Here is a 15,000-nt window from a genome sequence, read left to right on the forward strand (position 1 = left end):
ACAGAGGAATGTTAGGTTCCTGTAGTTATGTGACCTACGTGTGCTTTCCCCTCTCCAGTTCGTAGCAGGTTTAATTAAGTGAAATGACACCATTCATAAAGCCTGGGGTCTCTGACTGAAATTTACCTGACAACAGTTAACCTCAAAATGAAAAGTTTAATATGAAGAGCAACAGAATATAACGAGAAAATGTCAAATTGGACGATAACTTCGCCGGCCCTTCCCAAATAAATGAAAGTTGAAATTTGTATGACCAACCGTAAATTTGACCTTATTCGTGACTAAACCAGAAAAAGAAGGGAGAGGGGCAACGCAAAATGCACAGAGCGATGCTGCCCGAATAATAGATTGCCAGCGTCATCTTGTTTTTATTGTTGCTGATTCCTCTACCAGGCGACTCCTTTCCCGTCCGGTGGCAGCGATAAACCAGTGCGACAAAATCCAATTAAAAACGGAAGCTAAAATGAAATCCTCTCCCGTATTTGACTTTACTGACGTTTCATATTTAATTCTGAATATTGTGCCGTATGTAAAACCATTTATTACGGCCAAATTCAACTACACCATGGCAGTATTGTTTGTCTTCTTTGTCAGACAAGTGTATGATGCTGGAAATTGAATGGACATACATAGTTTGTCTGAGATAAAGAGATTATATATTGAAGGGATGTATGTTATATTCAAACGATTATTTTGAAACAACCGTGCATTTGATTCGTGATTTATGGTGACGACATGATCTTATTTTCTTGTATGATAAAAAATATCGTATTTTGAACTTTCCACTTCATAGATATTCAGAAAATATTCTCCTATGCTTTTTTAAAGGAATTTTTAAAAATATAGGAGAATATCTTTCAGTGTCTAAAAGGATAAAAATAATCTTTTCTAAAGCTAATCTTCCCTTCAGGTGTCAACGAGTTTGCAAATCCAAACGGGTAAATCAATTTAAAGTTTTAAAAAACCTACAGTAGTTTCATCCGCATATTCTGTCATTTTCAGAGTATTTAATACACTGAATTATAGAGGGATTATTTCATTAAACTGTGGATCGAAAAGTTGGATGTTAATCTAAAACAGAGACTTATTATTTGATAGGCTACACCAGGAACCACATGATTGCTCTGATATTTTTTTCTGTCTGCATGTCTGTGTCCTTGACCAGAGAATGAGATAAGCAATATTCTTCGGTATATTTCCGGACAGTTATGTTTTCTCGCTGTTCTTGTTGTTGCTGCCATTAGGCGCAGTCTGTTTTAAGGTAGCCTTTGCTATAATTCAGTGCTAGAAGCTGGGGCCTTGTTTTCTGTGGAAATAAGGAACTCGATACAATATTGTGGCCAACTTAGCCAGGCTTTGAAAGGTTTGAAGTTCTCTGCTGTTATTTACAACCCTGGGCACTTGCTCCAGATCCTTGTTACTAATATGACAACAGGATAAGATTCAAATTTTCTGAGAGACACTCTTCGATCAGAGTCACTAGGAGTAGTTCCTCATGAATTTATTCCTTTTAAGACTTTTTTTAACTAAGCCTAAGTTCTTATGACTGTGGGTAGTCTGTAAGGTAAATTACATACACCGAGATTTAAGGCAGTAATGACTTTTCACTTGGGTATGCTGCTTTCTGCTTGAGATTTAAACCGACAGAGTTATTTGAATATGAAGAGTGAAAGCATCCAGTATTCGTTTCACCCGGAAATCATTTAATGTTGATAATCTGTACAATGAGTGACCATTCCTTATGAGACAATACTGAATGAGATATTACCCTTAACTGATGTGAAGGGAGATTAAATATACTTGGAGCAATCCAGTTTCCAATTTGTCTTGAATGTCACTTGATAAGCTTTTTGAATTTCGCTGGCACGTATTTAACTCTGAAGCTATGACGAAATCAAACCGTCACTAAACGCACCATTAGCCAGAGAAGAATAGGTATTTATTTATTTTTTAAAAAATAGGTGACAGCAGTGTTGGATTACTGGAGCGGAGCAATGTGCTTTTGAAAATCAGGGCAGCAGTCGGATTGAAATTGATGTTGGTTTCCGTTACCTATGATGCAACACGCTACTTCCCTCAAATTCTCTCTCTCTCTCTCTCTCTCTCTCTCTCTCTCTCTCTCTCTCTCTCGTCATGTCATTGACTTTAAGTTCTTTATTATTCTTGGTGAGTTAAATTTGTTCACTGTTGTCTTTGTGCAGTGATCCGAGAAATCTAAAATGGTCAGGTGCCTTTTAAACGGAAGACTTGCTTGAAATTCATCTGTCTGTTTGCCATCGTGTTTTCTTTCTACATTCGAGAGTCCTACAACGATTAGGGCTCGTAACCATTCAGACTTTTATTTTACCCCTTGCCTCTGCGTGTTCATCATCATAAAAATTTCTTTGTTTTTTTGTTGATCTTCAGAAATGGAATATTTGCAGGAATGATGAATATGTTACATTTTCTACACCACCTGGGAATTTGCTCATAGTTACGTCATTTTAGAATTTAGGAACTCTTATGTAACAACCATTACCCTTACCATGAAGTCTAGTTAATATTACTGCCATTTGTGATATAACCTTTACAGGTTTATGTGCTTCTGCCATTTGATCAAGTAGTAATTGAGCTGGAAATAAATTATATGCAATTATTGTTCCATAACCTATAGCACTGGAACTATCGATGCATTTTAATAAGCTATGCTATTTACATACAGTTGTTATTCATTTCTAATTTTCTGTAAAAGGAAACTATTGCGATGGCTACGTCTGTCCGTCCTCCCTGAGATCTTAAAAACTACTGAGGCTAGAGGGCTGCAAATTGGAAATTTGATCATCCATCCTCCAATCATCAAATATTCCAAATTGCAGCCATCTAGCCTCAGTAGTTTTTATTTTATTCAAGGTTAAATTTGACCATGGATCGTGGCCGCCGACGCGTCTTCTCTTAACCGCATCTAGGGAGCAACTGAGCGCTGCCCGGTTGTGGGCTTGTGGCTGAGTGTTTCATATTGCAGCACATCGAGAGTTTCATACAGCTTTATACGGTGTACAGAAAACTCGATTGCGCCGAGGAAACCTCGTCGCATTTTTTGCTTGTATTACACATCCCATTTGAGAGTAAATTTCTCATCGTATCAAAAGCGACTTTGCATTTCGCATGTACCAGCAGATGGACGTGACAACTGATGATTGTTCTTGTTTTCATTTCCCCCTGAAATTCCTCTTTCTCAAATGCTAAACAAACACAGACTAGATTCTCGTGCATTAAATTGCAATTTGGGCCTTGCATTCATTACGTGTCATCATTTGCACCGTAAGCCTTCCTGCTTATACGACCCACATAGGAGTAAATTCAAGAAGTATTAGTCGGCCTCACATAGTGTGGAAAATGAGCAGGAGACGGTGTTTCTGCATCATTTTTGCATTATGTCAACAACCCCATTTGATCTGTTTACAGAGAGAGAGAGAGAGAGAGAGAGATCGTCGAGAAAATTGTCCTTACACTGTGCCTCTACATGTAATGTGTATATATATGTGTGTGTATTTATGTATGTATATATATTAAAAAAAGTACTGACATATATGTGCGTATATGTGGTCGTTCGATTCTCAGTTGTTACTGCAAAGTTAGTTCAAAAATAAGTAGGTTCAGGGCGTTAGAGAGCATTTCGCGAAATTTTGACAAAAAGGTGGGCTATGTGACAGACAACTATAGTGATTACATTTTGGGAAAGAGAGCTGTAGGGATATTCTCTCTCTCTCTCTCTCTCTCTCTCTCTCTCTCTCTCTCTCTCTCTTAAGTAGCCTTGGTGGAGGTCTGCGGTTTCTAAGCCCTTCTGTTAATAAATAATATCCTTTAACCAGTATATGGCAGTTTCCGGCGAAGATGTGCGTGTCACATTAGTGACAGAAGTACCGGTTCAGCACTCAGTTAAGTGTCAAAGGAATTTCCGTTTGCTCCAAAACGTGACACAAAGGAAACTTGAGAGGGAGTTGTGCTTCGTATGTCGTGATAAATTTGCGTTTCAGGTTGGTTACTTTACATAATAAGCTACTGTAAAACCGTATCAATGATACCACCAAAAGATCATAAGAAATTATTTTTCATTTCGATGAACGGTGATACTTCAACTTTTTTGTTGTTGCTTTTTTTTAAATAAATTTTATAGAAACTTTATCATGGAATCGGAAAGCAGACAAACAATTACCGGCTGCTACTTCAGGTGACTGTTAGAAACAAAACTCTCACATGAAACCAATTCATGTTTATCGAAGGTTCCCATGAAACGAGAAGGAAAGTTAACATTTCCCGGACTTAAAAAGGTGTTGAATGCCAAAATAATGATAATTGTTGACTTTTAATCTTTCCACCTTTTATTCAGTTCTCTTTAAGGGAAGTTATTTGGTAGTGGACGGTCTTGGCAACGGAAAACCTAGCTTATACGATTGCTGAAGATAATTGCTAACTGTCGCCGCTAAATATTGAATACGCACACCGCAGTGTAACGTCCCTATTTCAGGTCAAAAACATAATCTGACTGTTTTGTTAGGCAGAGGATCTTATTCTTGTGTTCAAGGAAGCTTATGATACCTTAGCTTACACAGAATTTAGCTTTTACCTTCGTCAAAACATGATAAACGAGGGTTCACTTCCTCAGTTGCGGGTGAAGGTATATTCCGAAAACTTTTGGATTGAAGAACCTAATAATGATACCAAAAGTTTTACTTCGCAATATGTCCATTCTTTTTTGGTAAATAATAATTTCATTTATGTAAATAGATTGTAATGTATGCACAATATTATAAATTGTAAGAAACTGTAAATGTATATTTTCTAAATAAAAGTAAGAAAAAAAATAATATCAAAAGCAGAATTAAATCACGAAACCTAATTCTACTCAGCGTACTACATATGCTACGCGATCTGCATCCAGTTAATAAATAACGATAATCAGGAGCGTCGTAAGGGACACGCCTAGACGTCAAATGCTCGGTTGACGTGAATTTACTATAGCGCCTCGAGGTAGGTGACTTGTAGTTAACAAGCCAGAGTAACGCCGTTATATCTGGGAATCGGCCTTTCACTGGGAAATTACGTACAGTCTACCCACCTTCTTCATGTAACAGTAAATTAAAAAGAGCTCTTTGCGAAAGCCTGCCGATTCGACGATCCTAGAATCGGTGTTGAGACTGGAGCATATGAATTTGCCAGAGATCTCTGCTCACTGAATTTAAAATGGAATTTAGGACAAAGGCCAAGCACTACGACCTATGAGGTCATTCAGCGCTGAAACGGAAATTGACAGCAAAAAGAGGTTTGAAAGGTGTAACAGGAGGAAAACCTTGCAGTAACGCTATGAATCAATTGTTTGGAGAGGGTGGAAAGTAAGATGGAAGAAAGAGACTATGAAAGGAGATACAGTAAAAGAAATTAAAGGAGTTGCAGCTAAGGGCCGAAAGGATGCTGCAAAGAACCTTAAGTAATGCCTACAGTGTACCGTATGAGGTGTGTACTGACGGCACTACCCACCTTCGGGGGTCTGCTGAATAATCACACCTCAACTGCCACCGAGCAACGGTGCAAGTCTCCGAGTGTCTCCTGACGAGGCTGTGTGACGTCATAGCATCACGTTTACACCCCTGGTTTGTATTTCCGAGATGTTTCCAAGAAACCTGATTCTTTAAGTAATACGAAAAGTTAATCTTGTACATAAGATTGTTCATAAAACCACTAAAGTCAGGATTTCCGTTAAATGTGACTCTATTGTCCTAGATAATTATCAACGATCACGAGGTATTAATCAGCAGTCTTGTTCTTTCTCTGTTTAGTGTTTTGCAAGTAGCGACGATTCTTGCTTCAACTCATTTCCTTTGCTAACGCGAAAACCGGAAGGAGAATGAAAAGCAAAAACTTAATTTCAAAGTTGAAACTTAACAAAGATTTTAGTTTTTGTTGTTTGACTACGTTGCCACGATAAGGATTTGTATGGCACGTATTTTTCTGCTGTTTATTTCATATTGAGCTCATTTGAACTGTTTGTACACTGGACATCGTAGTATTTTTAGCATTAGCATATGTTGATTTCCTCCTTGTCGAAAAAAAAAAATGAGCGAAGTCGGATCAACTTTCACGTAATCAATCAATCAGTGAAAATGCAAGTAGCAGCCGGAAACAAAAGAAAAAAGAAAAAAAGGTACAAAAAATTACTAAAAACGAAGAATGAGAAATGATGGAATTGCCCGAATCATCACAATCAACAGCCTCACCTTCGAAAGGAGGAAATGAGTCATACCTGTTTTGAGAGTAGAATGAGTCAGGGAGTCTCTCTCTCAGACCGGTTTGATCCGGTACTATAGCTATCGGTTCGCCGTAACCTCTCACTGAAGCTCCACATCTCTTCTACTGCATTCCTGCAACGCGAGTAAAACGAAGTCAATCTTGGCATTACTCTTTTCCTACTCTGAAACAAGAGCAGATACACTCAGTCATAATACACCATAGGAAAAAGTTTTCCCGGTGTGTAGTGAAGTCGATATTAAACGATACGTGGCTTAGCATCCTACATATATATATATATATATATATTATATATATATAGTATATATGATATATATATATAATATATATATATATATATATATATATATCTATATATATATGTGTGTGTGTGTATACGTATATACATACAAACACACACACACACACACACACACACACACACACACACACATATATATATATATATATATATATATATATATATATATATATTATATATATATATAATATATATACTAGTTTTATATATTTTGTGATCAAGTTATTCGTGTGTGTGTGTATATATATATATATATATATATATATATATATATATATATATATATATATATATATACGTTTTATATATTTTGTGATCAAGTTATTCGTGTGGTGTATATATATATATATATATATATATATATATATTATCTATATATATATATACACGAATAACTTGATCACAAAATATATAAAACGTGATGCTATGCATAAATAAAGGTGACGCCACTGAGGAAAATAAATAACGTGACATTACCTACTGTATATATATATATATATATATATATATATATATATATATATATATATATATATATATATATATATATATACATATATATATATGTATGTATATATATATATGTATGTATGTATGTATGTATATATACATATATATATGTAGTGTATATATATATATGTATATATATATATATATATATATATATATATATATATATATATATATATATTTGAATTGCGCATTATTATTCCATGTCCGGTGAAACTTCCATACAGTTACTAACTTCACACAGCTACGGAGAAGGCTCATCAGCAGCATGTCAAAACCCCACACACATTATTCAACCCTATCTTCCACGCATTCTTATACTTCCTGGATATTAATTGCATTTTTTCAGCTACATCATTCGTATTATATATTTGACCTTTTATAAGTCATCATGAGCCTGTCATCGCCTATTCTGTGCTCCACCCTTTCACGTGTTCTAGTTTTCAGCCTTTCTATTCTTCTTACACCACATATACTATGCAAAGAGTTCATCTCATCAGCTTCAGTCTTCACTCTAACATTTGCTTTTACTATCTTCCACAAATGGGATTTGATTCAACAATCGGGTTCCTTTCTTGCTTCACTTCCTCCGTGATTCACCTCTCCCATTATCCATTATATTTACTCCTAAATACTTACGCAACCACTTTCATTCATGTACCACCACCTATGTGAACCTTCATTGCTCCATGTTCTCGGTAACTCATAACCGTATTCTTACATTTACTCTCACATTTTCCTTCTTGCCAAGTTTTTACTATTTTCTGTTGTACTATCCTCAGTCATCACATTATTATCTGTAAAGATCAACATTTCCTCATTTATTCATAACTCATTTTTACATCCACAACATGGCACCTGCGATGCTCTTTTAGATTTGACCCGCCATTTGCAAGAGAACCTTGATCAGGGTTTTGAGTGGGGAGTAATTCAAATAGATTTTAGTGCTGCTTTTGATTTAGTAAATCACAAGGCTCTTATCTATAAACTTCAGAATCTTAGAGTGGGTAATGGTGGTTATGTTTTACGTTTACTTCGGGATTTCCTTACAGGTAGGCAGCAGCGAGTTGCTGTTGATGGGTACCATAGCTAACCAAGGACTATTGTGTCTGGGGTTTCAAAGGGCAGTGTTCTTGGCCCACTGTTATTTTTAGTGTATAAAAGTGCATGGTTGTTGGTCTGGAGAACAAAATCGTTCAGTATGCCGATGATACTACACTCGTAGATATTGTGAAGTCTTCACTAATGAGAAATTAAGCTGATTTACTAAATCATTTCAAGCCCGTTGTCGTATAGGTTTTCTTGGATATCTTGTTAAATATCAGCTGTATCTTTTTGATATTTTGGCACAGGATGTTTTAGACCCTCTGGTAATTTAGGGCAATGTAATGAAGTACCAGAATTAATTGATTAAGGCAATTTACTCTTAAAATTTTTCAATTTCCTCGACATTCGTTGCAGATATCCGAACACCTGTCCTTGGCTTAGCTAAAGAGTTAGGAAAGAAGCCCCTCCCACTTGTTTCTCTCTCTGCCTCAAACTCATGAATGAAGAGTGTACTACGATATTGCTTTTTACGTTTTACATATCCAAATTACTTTATGCATTAAAGTTCATCTGTTTTGTTTTGAGAGATTATTATAACCCCATGGTTCATTTACAGTGTATAGATACAGATGAGTGGACCGACAGAAAATTAGAGGGTCAGTAGTTGACTGGTTTTCAGGTAGGTTTATTTTGTCGTCCGATATGCGCAAACGTCTGAAGTCACCCATAGCTGCAAACATGTTGCTGTATTGCCATCATGGATGCCGCAATGCATTTGTATTACGGCTGTTCGTGCATATAATGCAGGGAAGGTAGCTAGTGGGCTAAAAATAATTTCTTTTAATCAAATTGACAATAATAGCAATTTGTGGAAGGATCTGTTTCGCGGAAAAAAAAACACCAGTGGCGACTACCATAGATAGATGAATGGCCAATTGTTCCTTCGATGGCTGACATCGATACAATTATCACCTGTCAATAGACAAAGCGCCATACCATACCATGCTGACAGGGGATAGTCATTGCCCCACATCTGCAATATCTTATGATCAAAACTGGCCCACTACCACGCCAATCTCATGGCAACAAAAACGTACATGAGACATAAAAACATAGAAATGCCCACATGAAAAGTACTGCATAGAAAATGGTTACTGTCGGTAATTCAAAACTTAAAGAGCCATAACGTAGTACACTCTTCCATTCAAAAGTATGAGAGAGAGAGAGAGAGAGAGAGAGAGAGAGAGAGAGAGAGAGAAACAAGTGGCCGGGTCTTCTTACTTAACTCTTAAGCTAAGCCAAGGACAGGTGTTCGAATTTCTAGAACGAATGTTGAGGAAATGGAAAAAGTTCAAGAGTAAATTACCTTTATCAATAAATTCTAGTACTTCATTATATTGTCCAAAATTACTGGAGGGTCTAAAACATGCTGTGTCAAAATATCAAGAAGATACAGCTAATATATAAAAAGATGTTAGAGGAAACCTATGTGACAACGACCTTGAAACATTGAGTAGTCTCAATCGTGACATGGGGCAGATTAGTAAATGGTGTAGTCAGTGGGCTATGAAGCTCAACTCCAGTAAATCAAAATCCAAGTCGATGGGGCTGTGCTGAATGAATCTAATGCTTTAATTATTCTTGAGGTAACTTTTGATTCACTTATAACTTTTCTTATGAAAGTGTTAGCAAATGCCACACGTAAGTTAGGTAATGTACGAAATGCCTCGTATATTTATAAGTGATAAAATCAACACACCTTGTTTTAGGTCGTATGGATTTCCTTAAGTTAACTAGAATACTGTACTCAGGTGTGGATGTCTGGTTCTGCCAGAGATTTATCTCTTTTGGATAGAGTGGTTCGTGGAAGTAGGTTTCTGTTTCTTAATATTAGCTGTTATGACTTGGACCGTGGATGGATGGTTTCTTGTCAATTTTTCATAAGTTGTATTTTAACAGGGATCTTCGACATTCTCAATTGATCCCAGATCCCCTTGTCCTGCCGAGAGCAAGCGGATTTGCTGAACAGCAGCACCAATATGGAGTAAAGTGCCTCGCTATCGAACTTCTCAGTTCCAGAGGTCCTTTATTCCTCCCACCATTGGACTGTGGAACGGCCTCCCAGAGGATGTCGTGCAATTGGAACTTCAAAAGCGAAGATGCAATACATTACTACCGTAAGACTATTCTCCTTGCATTTTAATACATTTTCATCTGTTTACTAATTTATTTTTTAATAAGCGGGATCTCTTCTTTCTGTATTTCCCCTTAACTCCTCTTACTAATTTGTAATGAATACCATATTCTTCGGAAGCTTGAATCTCAAGTCACTGGTCACTGTGGGCTTGTTCCATATGAGTAGGGTTCATCTTCTGAATAATAATAATAATAATAATAATAATAATAATAATAAAATAATAATAACACTGCATGCATAAAGTATTGAACCACGACAGACATAGTATACCTTGGTTCCAGACCTAGTTTTAAACCAAACCAGTCAGTCTCTATCTACAATTCATTACAGACTCAAAATCCTCTGTAATGCCTGGCTATCAAATCCACCAAAGCTTTTTCTAAGCTCTTGAATACCACATACAGCTTTCCCCCTTGACTTTCAAACTTCTCACAGACTGTTTGATAGCGAAATCCTGATCCATACATGCAGACACGCATACAAAGTCCTTTTTTTCTAAATCCACGCAGTTTTTCCCATATCAATCTTCTGTCATATTTCGATTTTTAAATCAAAATTGTATCACACACCTTCCTGGTTGTTACTAAGTAACATATTCCCCTCTTGATTCTTTGAATTGCCTCCATCACCTTTACCACCTACCACAATGTGGAAACAACTATTGTTGTCCCTCATGTCTTCGGAACCTTTCACTCATTCAGACAAACCTTACAAATACTGGTCAGCCATACTATTCTTTTGTCATGCATTCCTTAATCTCTCTCTCTCTCTCTCTCTCTCTCTCATATATATATATATATATATATATATATATATATATATATATATATATATATATATATATATATATATATATATATATATATAAATATATATATAATATATATATATATATATATATACGTATATATGCTTATATAAGCATATATGTACATGTATATATGTATATATAATTGTGTTTGTATGTGTGCAAAAAAATAAGATGATATGGATGCAACAAATATGAAGTTATTGTCAGAGCAGATAGCACCATCTACTTAAGTATTCTGGAACTTATAATTATCTTCCAGGGCTTGGATGCCCAACTTTATCTCTGCCCTAGAACGAGCACAAATCCCTGAATATAGTAGGAAGTTAAAATGAATGTTGTTCGGATGACAAAGAAAACGTAAATCCGAGAATGACTGTGACGTAATTATAGCAAAATATGTAAAAGGCTTGTTAGTTAACCTTCAGGCAGTCTTCACGGACAGAGGAAGTGAATCAAGTCTCATTGTTGTTTGCGCATTTATGCATTGTACTCGTTTCTATATGAACGCTCAAGTTATGCTAAAATGAATAGCCGAAACCACTGATGCAGCAGTACTTCATTTTCTATAGTTCACGAGGTTGGTGATACATACCTTATGAAGTTTTCCAGTAACATAGAACTTTCTGGTTAACTAAAGTATATCCAAAGTAAGATATTTTCTGTAAGTTATGAAACTGAGAGTTGTCATATATATATATATATATATATATATATATATATATATATATATATATATATATATATATCGAGCTACAATGTCCCTTTAATATCTAATTCGCTCTACCTCGGAATTAATATATTTTCATAAGCTTAACCGAAAGAAAGTGGTTTTTTTTTTTTTTTAAAATTTTTTTTTTTTTTTTTTTTTTTTTTCACGAATAATAGATCGTTTTGCCTGGACCAGGGCGCGAACCTTGGATCCTTTCTTTCAAACCCAGGAAACGTCAGTGAAGCTTTCCTACTACACCCACCGCGAGAGTTAAAAAGTTCATGTCGCCTCTCACCCTCATATACCTTTCGCGCGCAGGTAATTAGTTGGTTTGGAGACAACATCACCCACCTCGACTCCGGTAGTGTTTTGTAGTGCTTTTGACAGCACGTAGCCAATCTATAAGTCATATCACATTTCCGTGATTCATATACATATTACGAGCTACAATGTCCTTTAATATCTAATTCGCTCTACCTCGGAATTAATATATTTCATATATGCTTAACCGAAGGGGAATTTTTTTTTTTTTTTTTTTTTTTTTTTTTTTTTTTTCACGATAATAGATTTGCCTGGACCAGGGCGCGAACTATGGATCCTTTCAAACCCAGGAACGTCAGTGAAGCTTTTCCTACTACACCACCGCGAGAGGTTAAAAAGTTCATGTCGCCTCTCACCCTCATATACCTTTCGCGCGCAGGTAATTAGTTGGTTTGGAGACAACATCAACCACCTCGACTCCGGTAGTCTTTGTAGTGCTTTTGACAGCACGTAGCCCAAATCTATAAGTCATATCACATTTCCGTGATTCATATACATATATCGAGCTACAATGTCCTTTTAATATCTAATTCGCTCTACTCGGAATTAATATATTTCTATATGCTAACCGAAGGGGGAATTTTTTTTTTTTTTCACGATAATAGATTTGCCTGGACCGCGGGCGAACATATGGATCTCCTTTCAAACCCAGGAACGTCAGTGAAGCTTTTCCTACTACACCACCGCGATGAGGTTAAAAGTTCATGTCGCCTCTCACCCTCATATACCTTTCGCACGCAGGTAATTAGTTGGTTTGGAGACAACATCAACCCACCTCGACTCGGTAGTGTTGTAGTGCTTTTGACCAGCATGTAGCCAATCTATAAGTCATATCACATTTCCGTGATTCATATACATATATCGAGCTACAATGTCCTTTAATATCTAATTCGCTCTACCTCGGAATTAATATATTTTCATATATGCTTACCGAAGGGGAAATTTTTTTTTTTTCACGATAATAGATTTGCCTGGACCAGGGCGCGAACCTATGGATCCTTTCAAACCCAGGAAACGTCAGTGAAGCGTTTCCTACTACACCACCGCGAGAGGTTAAAAGTTCATGTCGCCTCTCACCCTCATATACCTTTCGCGCGCAGGTAATTAGTTGGTTTGGAGACAACATCAACCCACCTCGACTCCGGTAGTCTTTGTAGTGCTTTTGGACAGCACGTAGCCCAAATCTATAAGTATATAAATTTCCGTGATTTCATAAAAATATATCGAGCTACAATGCCTTTAATATCTAACGTTCTACTGGAAATTTAATTTTATTTTATATTTGGCTTAACCCGAAGGGGAAAAAATTTTTTTTTTTTTTCACGAATAATAGATTTTCCCTGGAACCAGGGCGGAAACTAGGAATCCTTTCAAACCCGGGAACGCAGTGAAGTTTTTCCTACTAACACCACCGCGAGAAGGTTTAAAAGTTCCTGTCGCCTCTCCCCCTCAATATACCCTTTCGCCGCAGTAATTCGTTGGTTTTGGGGGGAGAAAAACCAACACCAAAACCCCAAAAAAAAACCCACAACCCCACAGGTTACGGTTGTTTTGTAGGTTTGAGCAAAAAAGTAGCCAATCTATAAGTCATATCACATTTTCCGTGATTTCATTATACATATTCGAGCTACATGTCCTTTAATATCAATTCGGATCTACTCGGAATTAATAATATTTTCATTATGCTTAACGAAGGGGAATTTTTTTTTTTTTTTCACGAAAATAGATTTTGCCCTGGACCAGGGCGCGAACCTATGGATCTTTCAAACCCAGGAACGTTTCAGTGAAGCTTTTCCTACTACACCACCTATGATTCTTTCAAAACAGACGTCAGGTGGAAAAGCCTTTTTTTTTTTTTCCTAATACCACCAACCCGGGGCGAACGAGGTAAAAGTCAAAAATTGTCCTCTCACCCTCATATACCTTTCGCGCGCAGGTAATTAGGTTGGTTTTGGAGACAACATCAAACCCACCTCGACTCCGGTAGTGTTTTGTAGTGCTTTGACAGCACGTAGCCAATCTATAGTCTATCATTTCGTGATTCATATACATATATCGAGCTACAATGTCCTTTATAATCTAATTCGCTCTACTCGGAATAATATATTTTCATATTATGCTTAAACCGAAGGGCGGGGAATTTTTTTTTTTTTTTTTCACGATTAATAGATTTGCCTGGACCCAGGGCGCGAACCTATGGATCCTTTCAAACCCAGGAACGTCAGTGAAGCTTTTCCTACTACACCACCCCGCGAGAAGTTAAAAAGTTTCATGTCGCCTCTCACCCTCATATACCTTTCACGCGCAGGTAATTAGTTGGTTTCGGAGACAACATCAACCCAAACCTCGACTACGGTAGTGTTTGTAGTGCTTTTTGACTAGCAGCGTAGCCAATCTATAAGTCATATCACATTTCCGTGATTCATATACATATATCGAGCTACAAGTGTCCTTTAATATCTAATCGCTCTACCTCGGAATTAATATATTTTCATATATGCTTAACCGAAGGGGAATTTTTTTTTTTTTTTTTTCACGATAATAGATTTGCCTGGACCAGGGTCGCGAACCTATGGATCCTTTCAAACCCAGGAACGTCAGTGAAGCTTTTCCTACTACACCACCGCGAGAGGTTAAAAGTTCATGTCGCCTCTCACCCTCATATACCTTTCGCGCGCAGGTAATTAGTTGGTTTGGAGACAACATCAACCCACCTCGACTCCGGTAGTGTTTGTAGTGCTTTTGACAGCACGTAGCCAATCTATAAGTCATATCACATTTCCGTGATTCATATACATATATCGAGCTACAATGTCCTT

Source organism: Macrobrachium nipponense, chromosome 3 (genome assembly GCF_015104395.2).
Source record: "Macrobrachium nipponense isolate FS-2020 chromosome 3, ASM1510439v2, whole genome shotgun sequence".
In the NCBI taxonomy this organism is placed as follows: domain Eukaryota; kingdom Metazoa; phylum Arthropoda; class Malacostraca; order Decapoda; family Palaemonidae; genus Macrobrachium; species Macrobrachium nipponense.